At 33.9% G+C, this 23,528-nt stretch overlaps 1 protein-coding gene across 1 annotated transcript in view; it reads left to right on the forward strand.

Annotated features, from left to right (window-relative positions):
- Window positions 1–23,528, forward strand: part of Rat1 (5'-3' exoribonuclease 2 Rat1) — a 184,175-nt gene that overhangs the window by 84,111 nt on the left and 76,536 nt on the right. The window lies entirely within an intron of this gene.

The following is a 23,528-nucleotide window of genomic DNA, read 5'->3' on the forward strand; positions in this document are numbered from 1 at the left end:
TAATATGCTTTTTACTGCTGATTTGGTAAGCAAAGCTTTGATGTTAGGAACATCTATAGCTTTTCAAATTTTTTGGGAGGCATTATGTTTATAGGGAATTTAATCCCTAATAGCCTGGTAAGTAATACCATTTTATGTAAGATAATTGGTGGACTTCAAATTATTTAACAACCGTGGACTTCAAATTATTTAACAACCAGTTTACTGTATTAGTGCCCATTTTATGTAAAATCTTCTTTTGCACATTATAGTATATGCATATATTGTGTCAGTCCATAAATTTGTGCACATTTTGAAAGTAATAAAATGCTCAGTTCTGGAATTATGCAATTCAAAAGTAAATATTTTTTTAATTGCATCATTCCAGAATTAAGTAAGTATAAATTTTATAATGTGGAGTTGGCAAGATTTCGTGCTGGCAATTGTAGATTTCTTACTGAAAATCGCAAGCATGTAGTAATGAAGCTTGTGAAATGATATTTTAAACAGTGTGTTTAAAATGCTGTTTATCTTGTAAAACTTAATAGTGGTTGTTACTTTTGCTAGATCCAAAAGTATCAGGAGTGAGTCTTAAAATATGCATATACAAGAAATTGGCGGTTTTTTTCAGAAGTTATTGCACCTTTGATATCTAGCAACAATTCCTGTTTTGTTTTCTTTGATGATTTTCAAAATAAGAAATGAGATTGATCAAAGAACATGCATTAAATTTTATTTTTGAAATAGAATTTCTGCTCCAAAAATATCTGAAATGTTGCAGAAAGCTTTTAAGAACAGCATTTAAACAAAAATAAAACATTTTGAGTGGTATGAGATGTTTAAAGAAGGGGGGAAATGCATTGAAGAGGTGTGGTAAGCTACCAATTTTAACTGAGCAATAGGCCAATCAGGTCAGAGATCTGGCGCTTAATGCTCATTGTTTAACAAATAGAGATATTATTGACCAAGTTTTTATATCATTTGGAACTTGTTAGCAAGTTTGAAAGATTATTTTTGCTTACAATGCATTGCTTCTTGGGTTACTCTGAAAACAGCAACATATTCAAGGGCTACATGAGATGCTTTTTTCAGGGTGATTTCCTTCATACAGCATGTTATTGACTGCTGAAACATGGCACTGTGCTTTCGAAGACAGAGAAACTTGAGCAGTCATAGTGTACAAAACTGGAAGCAAGACCAAAAAGACCATGTTGAAATCTGTCGAAAGTTAAGGCAATGTTGACTATTTTCTTAAACTGTTATGATATGCATAATGAATTTCTGCTAGCTGACCAGACTGTTAACACAGAATATTATTTGAGTGTCTTTTGGTCATTTGTGTGTGGCAATTTTATAGAAAACAATTAAGTAGTGAACTTACTCATGGATTTTGCACCATAATAATGGTGATCACACTGATAAAAATTTTCATGAATTTTTTTTGCCAGAAATTTAACAAATAGGGCTCCATAAGTTCTGTTTTTACCTGATGTGGCATCGTGTAATTTTTGTTTTCCCGCCCTTTTTGGGGCCTCTTTTGTGTGTGTTGGTACATTAAAATAAAAATTGCTGCATGTTCTGAAGGGGGTTTCATTAGATTTAAAAAAAGAATCAAGGTTAGTGTCAATTAGAAGTTCTTTAAGTAAAATTATTTTTGATGTCAGATTTCAGATGCAAATAAATGTAAAATTATTAGTACAAAATTTGGTATTTAGCCATAGCTTGAGGCGGAAAATTCAGCATAACATTTCAGAAGTTCTGTGTTTTGTCAGGAAATGTATGCTAGAACAGTACTACATATAAATCCGATATATATTCTAAGTTGCACTTTCAAGACATGAAAAAGATAAAGTTTTTATAGATTGGTTATCACAGTAAATAATAACTGTCCCATTTTCTCTAGAATAGTATGCTTACATTATGCATATTATGTTCATATTTTAGTGCTCATAATGCAGATATGTTAGCTTGTCAAAGTGCTTGTGAAAATTTTGAGTCATTATTTAAAGTGATTATGTGTATGGTAACTGAGTTAAGGTTATTTCCTGAGTTTCTAACTTTTTATCTTGGGAATTCAACAGATAATACAAAGATTCTTTGATCAATGATTCAAAATTGCAGAGACATAGAGAGTAATTAATACATATGTGTAGTTGTAAAGGAGTTTCATCAGCTGGATATGAAGCCAAAGAAATCACATGAATTGCAAAAGTATAGAATTTTAGTACTTTTGGACATAATACCTTCCAGTAAATTTTTAAGTAATATTTAATTTTTTTTTTTTTTTTTTTTTTTTTTTTTTTTAGATGGCATGCTATTTGAATATAACCGGTTTTTCAAGCAGATTAGATGAGCTCATACTGTATCAGCTGTAACACGTATACGACCATCAGAATTAGTTTTAACCATTCCTGTAGTTGTTAATTAACCATAATAGGTTGCAAGAAATTTAAACTTTCTTCAAGCTTTAAGTGATATTACTTGACCCATTCACAAGTGATATTACTTGAACACATTTGTGTTAAGAATGAGTTTGAAGCAGAATATACTGATGCATTAATTTCAGTTCTATGGAGAGTAACTCTTGTCTTTAAGACATCATAATAGAACATTCTTTTTTTTCAATTAAATGTTGGATAGTTATTAGTTTTACAATGTTGTTGTCTTCACATATTCTCATAAAATTTTAGAATCACTGGAGAAAATAATCGATTACATAGCACTGATATAGTAAGGAAGTATATTTCTTAAGATTACAAAGAATAAGTGGAATTTTCTCTAAAAGTTTAGTCTTGAAAATTTTATTTTAACATGGAGTTTGGTATATATATATATATACCAAATACATATATATATACATATATATACATCTATATTATATATATATATATACATCTGATTATTAATGGCAAATCTTTTAAATGCAATACAGTTCAGAGGATATTTATAAAAACTGTAATTGTGGAGGAAAGATGTGATGCAAATAACTTTTAATTCATGATTATATTTCCCATTGTATTTTGCAATGTGTGTGACAACATGGTTTTTACTTTTCTATTTCTGGTGATGTTTCTAATAGTTGTCATTGTGTTTGTTTACCTTACCATGTTCATAATAATTTTGTGCTTAATATACATTGCTGGCCATTAAAATTGCAACACCAGGAAGAAATGATCTGACGTATGTCAAAATCACATGAAAGGAAGAAGTTGGGATATGCAAATGATTAGTATTTCAGCGCATTTAGATTATGCAGGAGGGAGAAACGACATCTGAAGCACTGTATAAAAGAAAAGTTGTGCAGTGGATTTCATTCAGAAAGTGCTTTTGTAAGGTTGGAGTTTGGTCAGAATATCGTGTTATGCCTCGAATAAGAAGAGGAAATGCTTACCAGCAAGTTTCGAAATTCGATAATGGTAGGATCGATGCCTATCGAAAGTGTTGATTATCGTTCCGTGATATCGCCGGTTGCACTGGTCAACATCTAACCACTGTCATGCGAATATGGAATCAATGGATTGCTGAGGGTCATACTGAATGGCATGCAGAATCTCAGTGCCCTTCCATGACTAACGTGAGAGAAAACAGACATATTGTAAAGTCAGCCCTGCAAAATCGTACGATCACATCTCGGACCATTAGCCAGGAAATGGGCATGTTTGCAGCACTCCCAGTATCAGCTTGTAAGGTACATTCACGTTTGCAGCAGCATGAACTATCAGCAGGGTGACCATTACTTTGGTTTACCTTGACAATGCAGCATAGAGAGAGACGGCAATTCTGGTGTGCCAAATGACAAAGCTGGGTGCAGGAGAGGCACAATGTAACCTTTTCAAGCGAATCCCAGTTCTATATGCAATATTCTGATGGCTGTATACGTGTCTGGAGTGTACAAGGAGACTGCACATCGTTTGCTTGCATTCGATATCGGCATAGGGGCCCTGTACCTGGTGTGATGGTTTGGCAGCCATTGGGTACATGACACGCACATCTTTAGTTCAGATCGACAGTAATTTGAAGGGAAATGGCTACATTTCTGGCATCTTATGTCCAGTGGTTGTGCTCTTTCTTTGAGGCCCTCAAATGCCATGTTCCTACAAGATAATGCAAGACCACATGTTGCATGTCGTGTTCTGATCTTCCTCGATACACAGGGTATTCAATTGCCGCCCTGGCCTACATGGTCACCAGATCTGTCACCCATTGAAAAATCTGCTCATGAGTTGCTGAGGGACTATCCCACCACCCATCTCCAACTAATATGATTGATGAAGTGTGGCATAGACTTGAAGCAGCATGGATTGAATTGCCCATTTCTGTCATCCAAGCCCAGTTTGACTCCATGCCTATTGGGGTAAGGGCCGTTTTATCGACCAGGAGTGGCAGCTGTTTCTGCTAATTTCGCACCCCTGTAAACCTCCAAAGTGCTTACACATTTAATCGTTTTGTCTTCATGCCATACTGTTTACGTCTAATAAATATATTTTTTGTATTTGCTTTCCTTCATGGTGTTGCAATTTTAATGGCCAGCAATGTATGTTAATCCAGATTGAATCTCTGTGTATTTCTTTGTCTCCATTTGTAACGTTAGACTCTAAAGATGTATCCAACATCACTGGTTGAAAAGAATTAATTAACAAACTAGCTGCAAACCATTAGCAAAATATTTGAGCATAAGTGAATGTTTTTAGGGAGGGAATAAAATTTTCTGTTTTGAAATTACCAGTATTATTGTTAGTCTAATTATAAAAATCATTTAAAAAGTTGTAAGAATATGAGTATGGAAATGTGTTCAAAAAGTTTTATGAATGTGGAGAGACAACAATAAATATATTTATAGTGTTTTTTAGAAAATATGCATAGTCTTTACATATGCTAGAACAACCAATGCATCTCAGTTAAGATGCTGCAAAATTTTTAGGGTTTGGAGGAACACAAAACAATAAAATTTTGGGATGGCAATTTTTTTTTTTTTTTTTTTTTTTTTTTTTTTAAGAAGGTACTGGTCAGCAGTTTTGGGGTGTTGGTAAAATTTTCAGAATTTACAATCTGCAGAGATTGCACCAGCAGCAATAAGCTTAGTGGCGGTCCTGAGTGTTTTTTCAAGACATATGAGTTTACTAACGAATATTCATGCAAAGTTGGTATTAGAATTAAGCAAAAACCTTTCGAGATCTTTGGAATCTGTGCATTGTTTTTTAATAAAATAGATTTCATTTTATTGAATTAGTCATAGGGTCCTTAAAAGCACTTAAAATTCCATAGGTTTTTTGAAAACAATTTTTGGTCCTTAAAAATCCTTGATTTTACTCATCTGATATATCTGTTTGTTTTTTCACGATTGTTAACATTTTGGAGGAATACATTTTTGGCAATACATTTACAAATATGTATTTGATGGATTAACATTTGAATTCTTTTTTGCTTCTTAATATAAATGGTGGATACTCGAGTTTTAGGCACCAGGCTTTGCTTCGACTGAAACATAAACATTTTGAAAAAGCTTCTTTTTTTTTAGTCCAAAGGGACTTTGTCCCTGAGGAACTATTGTTTTTGTTTTGCGATTTTGTGTTGAATCACTCTAAATCCATGTTTCACTTTTCAAACTGTTGCCACCAAATATTATTGCCCTGTGTTATATTTGAAGAAATTAAATAATGAAGAATCTGCATAAATGTATGTATGTTTCTCGCATTGGGATAAAACAACAATACCTAAAGCCATCCAATTTTTAATGACGGAATCCTAGTGCGAATATGGGCATCTGGAAGCCCAAATTTGATATTTGGAATTTGTTTTATTATCAGTTGTATACGTTGTAAAATTTTAACGAATTTTTGATTAACAAACTCAAGGATTTAAAAGCGAGCAATGGCAATGTTGTACAGAAAAAACATTTTTATCTCCAGCACATGAGACTGTGTATTGGAAATTCTAAAGATATGCTCAATTTAAAATTATTTTGCGATATTGCTGTTGAATTGAATTTTAGGATTTAAGTGCAAAGAACATGATATTTAATAAATAATGGTAAAACGCAAAATGTTAAAAAATGCCCCTTTGGACATAATTTAAAATCCCCCTTTTTTTTATTCTCTCCTCCTCTTTTTTTTTTTTTTTTTTTTTTTTTTTTTTTTTGTGCGAGTGAATGAAAACATTGCATCAAAAACAATTTTTCCCTTTTGGGGATATGAGTTATTTTTTTATTCTGCCCTAAATTTGATATTTTGGCAATTTTGAGATCAATTTGTGTACACAATTTTTCATTCAGAGATTTGCAAACATTTGGATGATTTTTTAGAAACACATTAACATTAATAAATATCATAATAATGATACTATATAAAATTATATTTAAGAAATACAAGGAAGTATTTTTAATTTCTTCTGCCATATTTTAAAGTGGCAATACTTTTCATTTTGGGAATTTAAAAATATTTTGATTTAAAATAATAAACAGTATAATAAATGCTATAAAGCACAGTTTCTGAAACACTTTTTAGAAAAAGCAAAAATGCTATTGTAATTATTTAAAAATTAATTTCATTTGTCTTCTTTTATATTTTTTCATGATAAGAGTTTTTTCCAATGTGATTGTTTCAGAATAATTAAATGGACATCAGTTTTCTCTTGAGAATTTACTTTACACTTCTTTTTCTTAATTACCTTTCCCTAGATCTTCTGGATTTTTGCTGTTTTAGAATTGGTAGGGATTATGTTTCTTTCAGATATTAGACCTTGCATCTCAGAGGCAAGATTTATAGACATAAAATTTTCTGAAAAGTGTCTTCAATGGTATTAGTACTTAATGGACATATTTTATAGGATATTTGTGATGAATTTCTTATCTTTGGAGAATTTTTGGAAGAACAGTGAGAACAAAATTATTTGAATTTTCTGCTTTTGATCTCAGAAGATCTTTTGATCTACTTTTTTTATCTTCACTTTATTTTCTTTTTTTTCCACTTCCCTAGACAAAGGCATTGAAGTAATCAAAGAAAGCAGGGAAACTGAAAACCAACAATTTATTAAATACACTTTTATCTTAGAAGATGAGAAATGGTTGCTGTTGGAAAAGTATGAGTTTCAGCTGAAAGTGCCGTTTGTCATACGTGCAGATTTTGAAACTGACGCATTTAATGCCTTTTGTCATACATGCAGATTATGAAACTGACACATTTAGGAAAATTTCAGACACTTCTCATTCAGTAATTATAGCTCACCATTTTCCATGAGGCTACTGATTTTTGATTATAGGTCCTGATGAAAGAACATTCCAAGAACCTGTGGTTTACAGAGAGAATGGTGGTGTTGATCATTTTCTTCAACAATGTGTGTCAAGTCAAGAATGTGTCATAGTCTTATGATGGGAAAATATCATGGACAATGCATGGAAGATGAAATATGAATTTTAAACTAAAAAATTCCAGTTATTTTTCATGGGTTGAAGAATTATGATGCTCATTTGAACATGCAAGGATCTAGTATAATAAACCATGAAATGTCAGTTGCATTGTGCAAGAAAGGAAGCAATACATTACCTTTTCATTAGAAAAATTATAGTTTTTGAATTCCTTCCAGTTCATGTCCACATTATTGGAAAAACTGGTTGGAAATCTTGATGAACAGTTTGATATCTTGAGAGATCATTTAAAAGACAGCAACAAAATTAGCTCTCCAATTATGAAAAAGTGATTACAGTTACATTTACAATTATCTTACCATTACATTGACAGTAATTAAATGATGTAAGGAAGAAAGCCTATCTCATCGTTATGCATTTCTTATTGACTTAACCGTTGAAGCTCTTTCAAAAGTGACTATAATCATTCTCAGAATGTGTGGAAAACTTTTGATATAAAAACTGTAGGAAATTATAATGGTTTGTGTATGAAAACAAATGTTCTGTTACTTGCTTGCATTTCCAAAAACGTTACTTGAATTATTGTCAGTGTGATCCTTTCCATGGGTATATGGCACCTGGATTAGCTTAGCAAACTTGCTTAAAGGCGAACTGAATTGAAACTTCTGACAGATCCAGATACACATCTGTTTTCTTTTGGGGGGAGGAGTGAGTACTATTAAAAATTGCGATAGTAAAGATACTAATAAATATTATAACAACGGCTGTCTAGAAGGTGATAATACTTATATAGTATACTTAAATGCTAATAATTTGTATGGTTGGACCATGCTTCAACCACTTCCAACATATAAATTAAGATGGCTATCTGGGGAAAAAATACAACTTATTTAGAATTGATGATATTGGTGATAATGGAAAATATGGTTACGTATTAGAATTAGATTTGGAATGTCCAAAATTAACTTCCTGATGTTCATAATGAACTACACTTCGGTGCCAGAACAATTACAGATCAATCTTGCTATACTTTCTTCTTATTGCATACAGAGGCTTGAAAGTCAGAATGAATTATTTCCTGGAATTGTTATGAAACTTGTTTCCAATTTATGTTATACTATATTTTCCAATTTATGTTATAAGGAATAATGAAAGGAAGGCCTTTGTGGTGTAACAGTTGGCACTTTTGGCACGTATTCAAAAGGTCCAGGTTCGAGTTCCGGTGAAGGTATTGCACATTTTTCATGTCTCCTGCTTCAGAAATACCTAATGTCTCTACAATGGTGCTCGAACTAAAAGATAGTGGATGATGATTCTTCAGCACCTGAATTTGGTGATTGGGTTTCCCTACCCCCCCCCAGTTGCCCTTTAAAAAGGGGAAGTATATAAGGTTTAGTTTAGTTTACTTTATGAGTATGCTGCAACCCTCCTGGCCGATAATAATCGGCCTCATGGTTAACGCAGCACACCTGACACAGATTTTTGTTTGTCTGCATCATTCAAAAAACTTAAAGCAATATATTAAGTTGGAAATGAATCTGATAAAAAAGTTTTAATTGAATTATTGAATTCAGGCGAGAAACTTCGATGAAATCGTATACAAAATTCAGTGCAGAGCAGTGGAAGCTGATAAAAATATTAATTTGAAAAAGGGTTTTTAAAATTAATGAACAATTCTGTGTGTGGAAAAACAACAGAAAACTTGAGAAATTTCGTCAATATACAATTAGTGAAGAATGAAAAATGTTTTTAAAAACTTATTGCATCTCCCGCTTTTAAAGCTTTTGTGATTTTTACTGATAATTTTGCTGCAGTAAACATGAAGAAGCACCTAAATTAAGTGATCCAATTAAGCACTGAGGCTACATAATGGATATTAGTAAAACTCTGATGTACAACTTTCATTATGAATTTATAGAATTAATAGTGAATATAAATTATATCTTTCAGAGAAGTGACAGATACTTGTATATCTCACAGACATTTATATAGGACATAGAAGCGGAAAAAAAAAACTGCTAAAGAAATATTGAGATGTATTGTGAAGAGCATGATCACATGTGATGATTGCAAAAAATGCCTCGTTAATTCGTAATAACATTCCTGAGTGACAACAAAGAAAATTAGATTGAAAGGTCATAAAATTAGTACCATAGAGCTTGAGTGCATTTGATGATAAACGATACATGTTCTCCAATAGCTTTGATACCTAAGCTGATGGTTATTTTAAAATCGGAGACGATAAAGAATAACGAATTAATTAGTGAATAAAGAATAATGTTTTTGGAAGTAAATAAGTAATAATACTGCTTAAACACAGTGTGTGGGAGGAGGGAAGAAGTACTATGGCAAGGGATGTCTGATATCCTATTCGCTAATTTTAAAAACAGGAATAAATTAAAACAAATTCACCTCATTTATGTCATACATATGAGTGAAAGCTCTTCATATGAAATTTTCATTCAAAGTTAAAAAAGAAAAAAGTTAAATAAGTAAAGAAATTTGAAGATTAAATACAAATGAATTAGAAGCACATGTTAATATCTGAAAATTCTAACAAAAAAAGTTAAATGGGTGTTGGTATAAAAGCAAAATTTAATTTTAAAAAACAATAAAAGAGAAAAAGAAGACGAATTGAAAAGTAAAGGTTACTTTTTTAAAGAAGTGTGAAGAATATAAAATAAATATTAAAATGGAAAAAAAGTGTTAAAAAATTGAAAAAGGAAATTTCGTTCGTTGTTATTCGATAATGAAATCTGTATATTTAGATAAAAAATTTTATCTGTGTAACATAAAATCTGTCAAGATGTTAATTTGAAATGTACTTTGATAATATTTGCCTTGAATTATTTTAAACTTTTTTCCATTATCAACGAAAATAAAGGATACAATATTTCTTTCTTTCTTTCTTTTTCTTTCTTTTTTTTTCTTTTTTTTTTTTTTTTTAAGTAAAGCAATAGAGGATGTATCAGTTATAGCATTCCTTATCACGACATCTGTAACTGATAATTACTCCATCATGCAGTCATTACAGACTATGATGTAGTAAAGTTGGGTTTTTAGAGGGTACAATGTTATAAAAAGCACCTTTTATGCTGGCCCACTGAATTTATAAAAAATCATTTTTTGCCAATAATAGCTATCAAACTTTTCAAGTGCCATTTTTTTTGGGGGGGGGCAGCAAGGGAGGTTATGAAGCTTCAGCTTCAGAAATAAATAGCTTTGAAGTAGAAGCAAATGAATGAAATTTTGTGAACTAAAAAAAATAACAGAGCGGAAGAAAGTTAATTCTTTTGAAAAAGGCGAATAGTAAAATTAAATTGGATCGATATTTAACTATAATTGGATCCCCCTTCCCGGCCTACGATTTTGTCTATATTATATTCTCAGAAAATAAGTTTATTTATATTTATTTGCGTGAATTGTTGCTAACTCGTGGATAATCTTATTATGTTGCCTGCAGATTAACCAATAAAAGATCAGAATTTTGTGCTTAAGTAAGTACAATTAAATAACTGGGGACTTTCTGATATATAATAATTTCAATATATATTAAGATATTATTTTCTGTCCGCGTACAGTGAATTCGCGTAATTTGAGAGATGACTTTGCTATATACACAAGGACGCACAACCTTTTCGTGAGCGTGAGCAGTCCTGCTCTTCGATCTGACGATCTACCGTCACAAGAGAAAATATAATATTCTAGTAACTTAACAGATCGCGATCGGCCGGTAACTCCCGATCGGTGATTTTGAATAGTTTTGATATAAATATTCGTAGCATTCTTCAAGAACTTTCAGTTTTCACAAGCCCATCTTTTAACAGTGGAAAGGAACTTTAAATTGTACGAACCCGTTGTCATGGCAACCCCACCACAGAGTAAAATTCTAATTAATATCAATACCAATAGTGTAGGAATTTTTGTTAACTGGAGTTTTAATGCTTTTTACCAGTTAACAAAATTCTCCTTTTAAGAAACCATAGGCTTTTCTGTAATTTGAAGTTTAGCAAATAAGATCTGTTTTTGATTAGTAGAATTACAAAAATCAGTTTTAGTTAAACAGGAAGTCGTATGGGAAGTAATAAGAATTGTCAATAAAAACCGTTAAATATCTGTTAATTGCTGTCAAAGAACTTTACCGGAAGGAACTAAAGGAAGGCACTTCCGTTCTCTCTCTTTTGTCTGCGAGAATTTGTCATTATTAATCTAGACTTAAAAATCAATTTTTTTCGATTTTACATTTCGGAACAAAAATGCAATTACCCGTCGAATTAGAGGAGAACCATGCTGATGCCCTCAATTAACAAAATATCCAGTAATTGCAAGTCAATGAGTATTAAAATGAATTGCAGATGGGGAAGAGGAATCATAGCCTTAGGCAACTTGAGTTTTTATGACATGATAGATCAAAATCGGAGAGAGCGATGCAATCAGTATCCGAAGGGAGCTGGAATTTCGAAAATTCCATTTATAAATATAGTAGCCATGTTTGCATTTTTAGACCAAATTTATAAATTTGGTTTTATACATGTTGTGTGGAAAGCCTAGTTGCTTTCAAAGAATTGATTTCCTTTTTTCCCCCATGCTAAACTCATTTGATGAAAATCTCATGCAATTTTTCTTTGATTTCTCTCATCAATCAAATATTTCGTTATGTTAAAAATACCTCTCTTCTCTCCCACCCTAAAATGAAGCTCTTACAACTGCCTGTGTTAATATTCGTGCGTTCCAAAAAGGTTCATTGTTGTTGCACTAATGGCCAGAAGCTCAAAATCCAGGTTGCCTTTAACGTCCGTATGCAATTCCTAATCATGATATCAACTGCGAAATACAGTCAAAAGTCGTTAATTCGGACACCCATAATTCGGAATGATCTATAATCCGGACCTCAAAACTAAAAACTTTCTGCGCATGCGCCGCGTTGACACATGTGCCTAGGCGTTTACGCGTGCGCGTAAGACCTTTTACGACTGCGCATATGAGTGTGCGCAAGTGCAGAATACTTTTTCGCGTGCGCGTTTTATGTATAATGGACGTATAAGCTAAAATTATCTAATTATCTATTTCAGCTAATGTTGATGATTGCGTTGTTCCTTAATTTTCGAATGGGATCCGGCTTATTATTTTTTGCAGACTGTAAGAGCAATTTTATAAAAGTAAGCTTAAACTTTTGATTATATCAAATAGAATTTCCGATATATATTTGTTAATATGTAAAGGATCTAAAGCGAAAGTATGTTTTGAAATCCGAAATCTGTTTATCAATTTCACGCTGCTCGGCGGGGGGAAGGGCGCGTAATGAATTGGAAGTTGATCTGTCAGCACTATCCTTATCTTCAGGGCAGATGTTTTTATTTTATTTGGCTTATAATTCCTTACCAAATTAGTATTTCATCTCGATGTGCTCCGTCTTTGATATGATTTAAAACAAGTTCCTCGTCATTATAATTCGCTTCCGATAGCGAAGAAAGTGACAGAGGTTAGTGAAAACGAAAAAATTTCGATTGACAAATTAGTCGGTGTTCTCGACACAGCAATTATAGGACTTGAACAGCAAGAAATATGTCTGTTTAATAGAATAACAAGAAATTATGTCTGTTTAATAGAATTAAAGAGAAAGTATTATCACATGAAACGAAGCAAAACTTAAACAACTTACACTGAAAGAAATGTTTAAAGTAAACAAATAAATATTAAGCTTTTTCTTTTTGCAAATTTTGATACCCTTTAGATCATAATTGTTCTTTATTTCATAAATTACGGTTTCATATTTTTAATTTTAGAATTTCTGCATGCCATCTTACGAGATTTAAACTGATGATCTATAATCCGGAAAAATCGATAATCCGGAATCGCCGAAGTCCCGACGAGTCCGGATTAACGACTTTTGACTGTATATTTTTCACCACGTTCACATGTGTGATCACATGATCTCAGAAGGACCAGTGACTATAAGACTGGTTCATGACTGCTGCAAAAATGTGCGCTGTCATAGAGGCGCCAACTACGACCAGCAGACTTGAATCGTCGACAAGATGTTCTCTTTGTACCTTCATCTGAAGAAAAAGTAACTTTAAAATGTGCATTTATTCACGTTTACATTTACTTGTCTAATTATCTCAGTTATTAATGCCGTGGCCGCTGTAGAGAATTGTAGGCCATCATAAAATGCTGGCAGCTTTATGTTAGCGGCTAGTGTTACTGTTGCCGACTTGAAATAACAGCAAGATCGTTTATTCTTCATTGAAAGTAAAGTAAGGAACTGTACACACACAAAGACTTTGACTATTGCGAGAATCAAGGCAAAATACAGCTGGGAATTGTTAGTCAGATGTATCTTTAGAATTGGTATGAATGGAAAACAACGTATCTTTAGAAATGGTAAAACAATTTCGTAGAATTGTTAGTTAGCTGTATCTTTAGAAATGGTATCAATGGAAAAGAACGTATCTTTAGAAATGGTAGAAAACGTGGACAAAACGAACGTCAGGTGGCAGACGATTTATTTCACCAAGATTATATTCAGAAAGTCACCAGGATTTATTTCACAGACTTCACTTCTTTCTGTGTGGATGGTATTAATTTAAAAGATCGGGAACTATTAACATGATCTTAGTATAAAAAAAAAAAGTGATTAAATTTAGAATTTTTTGTCATTTTCTGGCTCTGATTGAATATTATGATCTGGTATCCTATTTTATAAATCGCTAGATAGTCATACAGCAAACGGCAACAGTCCAAGTAACTACCACTTGCTGTCTTGCAGTAATATTCGAGTAACCGGTAGTTGATATCTTAATAGTTATAATCTTATGTGCTAGTAAAGAAATAAAGTCTGGAGAAAGAGTAGATAGTTGATAGTTGATAGTCGACGGGGGACGTGTGCACCATCCCTTTACCGTAATGGTTAATTGGCATATGCAACACGTCCACCTCTATCTTGAGCCAGATGGGCCACACAGGCGCCTCGCACCATACACCGAAACCCAGCGACCAGGCCATCCAGGTGGCAGTCCAAAAGACCAAAGAAGCCCCCAGAAGCATGTTCACACCAACCGCCCGGGCCTAGTATTTATTGAGTCAAAAGTTCAACAAATACATGGCAGACAAGGGCTCAAAAAAAATAAAATAAATAGATAAATAAAGGGTACATTTGAAGTTTTGACAAAGCATAAGATTACAAAGGTGCAAGTGCCAGTTTTGAATAAATACTAGAATCACATAGACATAATTAGAACAAAACAGTAAAGGAGAAAGAGTAGAAAAGTGTTTGAGAGAAAGTAAGAAATCGAGACTTTTTTCTTAACTATAAAGAATCCTCGAAATAAACGGTCAGGTAAATTTTATCGGCGCAGTGGAAAAGGAGATCTCAGATCGAATGAATCACTATGCGATCACAACCTGCTATTACAAGCCTCAGCAGCCCTCTAAGCATGCCAATTTTGTTCCTAGGTATAACGACGTCACCCATGTTGTAAAAACACGGGGTAAGGAAGAGAGAGGGAAAAAAAAAATATGCTTTTAAAGTGCGTAAGTTTGTTATCGACTTTCGTACGTGCTCTGGTCCCGCACCTACCCGATAGGCGGTCGGCTATCGAATGAGAATACGCGCTCTATAGATATATATCGGACAGGGGTAATTATTAATTAACCGGGACTCCCGTTCGTACACACCGAAGCCTCTTGAACCGCGATGGATGGATAGATAAGAGAGAGAGAGAGAAAATCCGTCCAAGGTGACTCACGCTTTCAGGGCGGGACGGAGTGCGCATGATGTTGCTAGCTACAAGGATGAATGGCCCGCCTCGGATTCTGGTTAGCAACGGCATGTTCTGCAGCTTAGGGCGCCCTTTTCGAGGGCCCTCATCGGCGCGCGCGCGCCCGTCGCGGATCGATGCGGCAACCGTACCGGGACGCCGCTCGCCCCTGGCAGTGGCCGTTCTCGGTCCGCGAGTTTTGGTGCTTTTTGGGATTTCTTTTTGTCTTTGGTTATTTTCCCTCGGAGGAAGGAGATAGATGGATGGATGGAAGGAAGGGCGTTGTATTAAATTGACTACATGAAGGGCAATTAAAAGAGCACTACCAGCGTTCTCTCCAATCTCGTGGTGTGGTTTTTAAAAATCGCGCTTTCCTTTACTTCCTTAAATTTGTTAATTTTATTTTTTAACCTTTGCTCACTGCGTTCCGTTTTGGATTGAGGAACATGTAAATGGCATTAAAACGTGGTTAATAATATCTGACTCAATTGATAGGGCTTCATTGCATAGAGGAACACATTTTAAAGCTTATAAAAAATATGTCCTTGCATTCTGTGCGTAAGATCTGATGCCTAGCCATGTGTTAATTAAGCAAGTTATAGAGAATATCTAATATTACAACTAACCGCAATTAAACAAGAACAGATTTCTTTCCTGTGTGAAAAATCACCATCTGTTTTTCTAAGTCTAATATTTTACCGTTATTTTTTTCGGGGAAAGTTCAGAATCCCCACTGCTCGGCGCTTTTTTAAGAATTGCACAAACTCGGTATCCATGTACGCATCGACCTATTTTCACTTAAAAAAACATCAGAGAATTGTACAAGTTCGGCATTGCGCACTCCCTTGACGTTGTCCATCACTTGAAAAGTCGAAGGAAATTGACGAAAATCCAGTTCCTCTTGTAAAAAGCGCCAAACATAACGCGTCAAATAAGTGGGCGATTCTGCACTTCACCCTTTATTTCGTTGTTGTTGGAATTAGTTTTCTGTATGATTCGAATTACTGCGTCATTTACGTTTAAAAATTTCATTTAATTCTATCGTTGCGAAAGTTGAGAGCGGAAAATTATGCGAGTAATTTCATATCCGAAGACGCCGTTACTGTAAGACAAGAACATAACAAATGAAAAGTATAGTCATGAATAAACTATAGAAAACTATCATAGTATTATTTCGCCCACCAGCGGCCGAGCGGTAAAATCGCTGTGGTAGTTCGGTCCGAGGTTCGAATCCCGCAAACGGGCTGGCTGTATGGACGTTTTCGTGGTTTTCCCCGTGTGTAACGTGTATACGAGCCAGTTTCCCTTAGAAAGTCCTCCACGAAGGCATTCCCCCTTTAGGCAGATAGCCCTAGTGTGCTTTGCTGTATTCTCAATACACCAACACCGTAGTATTATTTCATTAAAAGAAGCGTACATTCAAATAAGAATACATACTAATATCAGCGTTACAATATCTAATAAGGTATTATCATTCCTACTTCCCTGTAACATGAATCTTCCCCGTTCTTATTGTTTTCTCTGCTACTCTTTGGATCTGGAATCCTCGATAAATAATTAGAAATGGTGAATGGGCAACTGATTCCTCGAAATCGGAGAGATTAAATGTCGATCCGTGTTTGCTTCGCTGTGACAGGTCGATTCTTGTATTAGGCTGGCATCAAGTTCAGCAATTAGAAGGGAACGGTCCGGCGTGACCTTAGCAGATGGTTTACTAGTAAAATGTAAAGCTATTCTTGTGCAGATGAATCTATTGTAAAATTTAGAGGAGCTCATTCTCTGGACACGTTGAGGAAGGAAAAAATTTGGTGAATATTTTTTAAATGTTCAGAACCTGCTCTAAAAAGCTAGGGGAGGAAATACGGTACTGTAACTTCAGGAATACGCGAAAAAGTCGTTTTCCGATGTTATATAAAATCGCCTTTCACCTCTTGTTAACGCCGATAAGCAATTTTGGGGACTTTTCTTCGTCTTTTTCTTTTTTTAGTTTAAATGGGCAGTTTACTCTGAAGGACTATTAATTTCGTTTTGTTACTGCTTCATTTCTGACAGACATTCCCTTCCGGAAATGTTAATTTAAAACCTCGAGCGCGAAAGTTTTTGAGAATATTACGGTTAATCCGGAATTTACGAAAGATTCGCGAATTTTCGTCATTTACGTCGTGATCGTGTTGCAAATTCTGCCGTCTTTCCCATGACAGAATTACTGCTTCTCTCGTCGTTAATAATAGTTCATCCCATTTGAGGTCAGGGTGATTCGATGACCCATTGCTTACTTTGAGTTTTATCGAAAATGTTTTACGGAATGACTGTTTGGAAGATGTCAAAAAGGAGGGTGTATCTTCCTTAGTTCGTAAATTCTTTTTCACTGTAAAGATGAGAATAAACGATACGGTGAATTTTGTCGAGATTTTTGCCATACCTATAATCTAAATGTTTGAAATAATCCGAGTCAGAATTGGGTAGCTTGCTGATAGATCACATTGCCAGTAATACCTTGAGATACGAGTTTAATTCCTTCTAGCTTGAGCTCGTATAGCGAATCTCTCGTATCTAGAAACGAACTTCCCCATTGAAAATAATGAAAATCCAGTTACTCTGTTCCGCACCCCCAAAAATATCAACATAAAAATAAAATTTTCTAATAAATAACACTGGTAAATAATATAGTTTACCTTTTATGATAGCTTCCGACACCGAATCGTCTGTTAACTGCTTCTTGTTAATCCACTCCAGCAACAGTTTCTCGACATCTTCTAGAAGTTTTGGACGGTGCTTAGAAGTAACGGTTGCTCCTTTGGCCTCGTCAAGTTTCTTAATTTCTTCCTTCTTTTCCAAAATAGTGCAGATCGTCGATGTCGAAGGTAAATCTTCGCCAATTTCGTCACTCTTACACAACGCATACCTGTTTATCTATGCTTTCTTTCTTAATTTCAACGGCAATGGCTTCCTTCTTTTCGCTTGCAACACTATCTGAGGCAACAATCTTCTGGGGAAGCTCGCGAAATAATTATTTTCACGTTAAATGTAAAAAACAATTAATTCACAAGCGCAGAAAAACATAGAATAAGGAACACGGAGTGATCTGACGAGGGGATTCCCCGAGTCGAGCCGGATCGGGAAATAGCGCCACGCATATCAACAGCCTGGCTCATTGCTCGTTACTCGAGTCAATGCTCGTATTTAGAGACGAATGTTTCGCTCATACTTTCTTCGTATCTCAAATTTCTTGTATATAGAAGTGCTCGTATCGCGAGGTTCCACTGTACGTTCTTTTCACTGCAACATTTATATTAGAGGGGAGGAGGGAAAATATTGTTGGAATTGCAAGTACAGAAGAAAAATTATTTTTGGTTGATTTTTCATCTAAATAGTAGTTTTATCCTGATAGGAGGACTATATTTTCCCCTCCAACTCTCATTTCTTTTATGTTTGAAATGTCACTTCTATCTGCGGTCCTTTCAGTTTTTTCCTCTTCCATTTAATTGTGATATATATTCATTGCAGAGATTTGAGAAACCAGCTTATCAATCAGTTATGCTATTGAGAACATTTTAGAAACAAGTTTCCAAGGAAATTCGTTTGTGGGGCCAAAGAAAATTATTTAAATGCCTAAATTCTGATTGATTATTGTTAAACGGAAAGAAATCTTGGAATTGGACATTAATTATAAAAACGAAACAAATAATGATAAATAGTTAATAATAACTACGTGTAATAAAACATTTTTGCTTCTTTTAATCAAAATTCTAAATCCTTGGGAATATGTAAAAAATTTTAACTTCCTGAGGAAGAAAAGCGACTCATTTCACAAGATTGACATTAAAGTTCCAGAATCATTCCAGAAATCCGGTGGTATGGAAAAAGTTAAATGCACTGCAACAAATGTCATGATCTTTCAAGGTTATGCACAGTCTTGAACGCTCCACCAGATGTTTTAAATTGTTTTTTAATTTACCAGATTATTGTTAAGTCTTTCTTACATTTTTCCTGATGTCATTTTTTCAGTCCATGGTGATTTCCCAGTTCAGTCTTTTCCAAAATCAGCCCTGACGATTTTATTCCCACTTATTCCAAATCAGAAGTATCCCTTGAATGTGATTCCCAGCTCAGGCTTCTTTTCTGTCCTTTATGTGTAAAGAAGTGTGAGTTTATGATATTTCAGTCTCTGTTTTTTTATACCAAAATATTCATGCTATTTATACTAGCCTAGCTTCACATTTTTTTTTTCGGGGGGGGGTATTTTTGTCAGCTTGTTGCAATAGCATGTTCTGGTTACGATAATAAAGAGTTCTTTCAAATTAGTCTAAAAAAAAAAAAAAATCATGGGATACGTTAAATGTGTCAGAAAATGCTAATATATGATGGGAGATCTTTTATACCAAACGTGGCTATGAAAATGGAAATTAGCTATAGGTTTGCTGATCTACCTTGGTTTGGTTTTATTAGATTATGGCAAAGCACTCGAGGGCTATCTGCCTTAAGGGAGGGATGCCTTCGTGGAGGACTTTCTAAGGAAAACTTGCTCGTATACACTTTACATATGGGGAAAACCACGAAAACACCCATGCAGCCAGCCCGTTCGCGTGATTCGAACCTCGGATCGAACTACCAGTGTTCAGCGACGTTACCGCTCGGCCGCTGGTGGGCTTTGCTGATCTACCAATTGTAATGGAAATATTTTATTAGTTTGAAGACATTGACTCTACGTTCTTTAAGTGATTAAAAAAAGGGGGTTGTAAAAACGCAGACTCTGTTATAAATGAAATGAGGGGATATTTCATGATTAGGATAAGTTGGACATACTATGAAATCTGAATCGGTACTCATCCCCTCAACCTTTCTGAAACGCTTTCGTTTTTAATGTTAGTTTGAGGGAACAACGAGTTAGCAGGACCGAAATCAGTCACCAGTGAGTGCTGCGCAGCTGTCGTCTTCTTGAGCTTTTTCCTTTCCATCAAACTGTGCAGTACAAACCTTTGCCAGTTCTTCCGTTTGTCCAAATCTCCCGTTACAATTTGCCGGGTTGTTTCGCGATTGATATGGAATTTATCATCCATCATCCTTCGAACTATGACCAACTATGACATCCTTCCAACTATGTCAATGATCTGACTACACAGTTTCCTTATAACAACTGATTATCTGACATAAACTCCTTGGATCATATTCCAAAGACGATTCCACGATATAGGATATCCGTAAACAGTTTTCATAATTTTGTAAATATCATTTTGCTGATTTGCCACAAAATTGGATGCTCATTCATGCCTTCCGTATGGCAAACATGATAGCGAGAATGTTGTCTGGATGTCTACAGAGAAAAGCGACTGGATGCTTATGATAGCAGTCTTCGGAATTAGAACAGATGTTTACTACTTCCTGAAATCTTAATATATATTTTTAAGAGGGAAAACACTTTGTCTCCGTGATCCGTTCGTGCAGACCAAAGCACTCAATGACTTACCATTAAGATCAGTGGGTTTTGACACGATCGGATGTAAGCATTTTGCAATTACGTCGTAAATATGCATATAAATGTATATATTTTTTTTTCTACAATATTTCAGAGTTCTAAGTATGTGAAAAGAATACATACTTAAACATTTCATTCTGAACGGAATTAAATGCTATTGTTTTCCGAGAACAGTTTAGTTTGAATGAAATATTTTCACAACTTTTAGTTAATTACATTAGCGAAAAATTCGATTTTTATTCGGTGAAGGATTTCAAAAGTTAAGATCAAAGTTTATCTTATTATTAATATTAAAATTACACATTATTTCTCTTCTATTTACAGAGTTCCTTCCTAAAATACTTTCTCAAATATGACATGATTTTTTTAGCCTTTGAGGCATCTTTTAAATCGAAAATCTAATTAATGCTCTATTAGATCCATTTAAAATTAGGGCATCTTTTATTTTAATAGTGAAATACGTTAAATATTGGTGCTGATTTTCCATGTACTTAACTTTCTCTGAATATTTCTGAAAGGGAGGTGGGGGAAGGATTTTTTTTTAATATTATTTAAAACTTATAACTGAGTTATTATAAAATGTAAGGGAATAATTCTTTTAATACTTATCAGATTTTTTTTACCCATAATTTCAACAATACATATTCTAAAACTCTTCTTTACTATTTCCTTAAGTACACAGCACATAGATTTGCTTTACAGTACCTTTTAACAGATTGCTTTCCAGTACGAACAGTTCTTGCCTAAATAGTTTTATAAACGTATTTGTCAACAGAATTTCAATTTATGTTTACAATTAAATGTTACGAATGTTATATATGTAGATAATATATATAATCATTATAAATTTAGACATATTTAACAACTAGATTTCTTCACAGTAGCTTTTACAAGAGTTAATGAAAGAATAAATACTTCGTTTCCAAATACATTTATAAATAATTTAATAAATATTTATGTATTTTGTTAAAAGCAGTACATGCTTTTTGCAACCATGTACACTAATACCCATACATATTTCATATTTTTCATTTTCGGTGCATGCAAATCTTTAACTTCTGTGCATTCACTATATTTTTCGAGTTAAGTAATTTACAATAATTTAGCATATACCAGAAATTTTTACATAATACGTATAAATACAATTCGAATGAAAATTACATGCATTCATTGTTCATTGTTTTTAATACTCTCTCTCTCTCACAGGTACGTGTTTCTTCAAAATTCCTCCACAATAGCATTTCTCCCTTTAGGCAGATAGCCCTTGCATACCTTACTCTATTTAATAAAAACTTAACCTGACCTGTGTGCCTAATTACAAATATTTTAACATGCATAATTTTAGATTTACATTTAGCCATCAAGTTTCAAACTTTTGACTTAAAACATGTTTTAGGATACATTCAGTATCAAATTCAGTCTTCTAGTAAATATATTTTGGCAGAGCACTCAATACCTGTTTTTAGCGATTTTACCCAGTTTAATATAATTTTCTGATAATATAATAAATAATAACTATGTACTCTACATTTAAGCATGAACCTCATCTCATTTGGATCGCAATCCATCATACAATGAATGTTTCTTTTATGCGAAAGTGTCTCGTTTTTCGATTTGTACGGAACTGTCGTGTGTCGAAATAATATCAAAGCTGTCAAGGGATCTTCTAGATGTATCTGATGACCAAAAGCCCGGGAGCAGTGTTTCACTCGTAGTGCGGTGTTGGTCCCTCTTTTATTCTTACTTTCATCGTTTAATACATACGGTATATTAATACAAACAGAATAACAACTGCAATACATCATCAAATGTGGGTAATGGCAACAGCGTTTTCGCGAATCATACTTATGTATTTGGCATTATTTTACATATTCATGGCTAAATACTGTTTGGGGGAATTTTTGAAAATTCTGTTAAATTTGGACAGTATGGAGTTTTTAGAAATTTGAAAAGAGGTATAAGTTTTTGCGGTTAAATAAATAAAAAATATGTTGTTTAGAATTCTGTTGGTTAACCAATGCTAATCGTTGTGTTTTGTTAAATTTTATATGAAACTTTTAAGAATTGCCTTGATGCTGTAATCTGCAATAAAATGAATACTGTTGTAAGAACACTCTGAATACTTAATGAGGAGGAGCGGTATTTAAACCGCGAAGTCTACTTTCTGAGTTAAAGAGAATCAGAGTTTCTGATATGCGCACGTCTGCCTTTTGGCTACTCTCTCTCAGCTGTTATTACGCTCGGCCGTACTCAGGCCCTTGATAAGCTTCATAGTCAAATAGAGTTAAGGGGCCAACTCGATTAGAATCTTGATAGCTTCGGCTATCTCTGTAATTAATCTTAGTTTTAGTTTAATTTTTAGTTTCTCAAGTTCAAGCCCAAGTGTCGGCTGTTATTGTACACTCCAAGACGGAGTTTTTGTTAAGTCTTATTGGAATAATAAAGGGTTAGTTACCCTTCCTTCTTGTTGTTTCTTGTCACACGAACTTAAGCGATTATTCGCTAACTAGTTCTTAAGATTCGTCACTTTCTACAGTAACTGAGAAATACACTAGTGAGAATCTTACACTCTCATTAAATTCCTTCCCGTAATCACCTAATTGAAATCCATAAAATTTAATCATGCTAGTTACAGAGATAAGCTGAAGTGTTAAACAAGTGTATCCTACATGTGTGCCATAAAAGTGTGTTAGGTTAGAATCGTAAAAGTACATTTTCCACATGTAATGAGTGAACTAGATGTCCTTTTTGCATCAGTAAAAATTCCATGTGCTTATTTGTACTGATGTCGTGTTTACCTGACTGTTAAGTAAAGCTTGTAAGTCATTTCTTAATAACATGCTTTTTAACTGGAAAATAATATATTGTAGATTCTCTGAAACATCCATCGATGGCTCTAAATAATTTCCGTCTTCGGTAAAGGCGGTCATCTTATGACTATTTCCAGGAA

This window comes from Stegodyphus dumicola, chromosome 8, assembly GCF_044657685.1.
Source record: "Stegodyphus dumicola isolate Sdum_Otavi_A_Nest chromosome 8, ASM4465768v1".
NCBI classification, from domain to species: Eukaryota; Metazoa; Arthropoda; class Arachnida; order Araneae; family Eresidae; genus Stegodyphus; species Stegodyphus dumicola.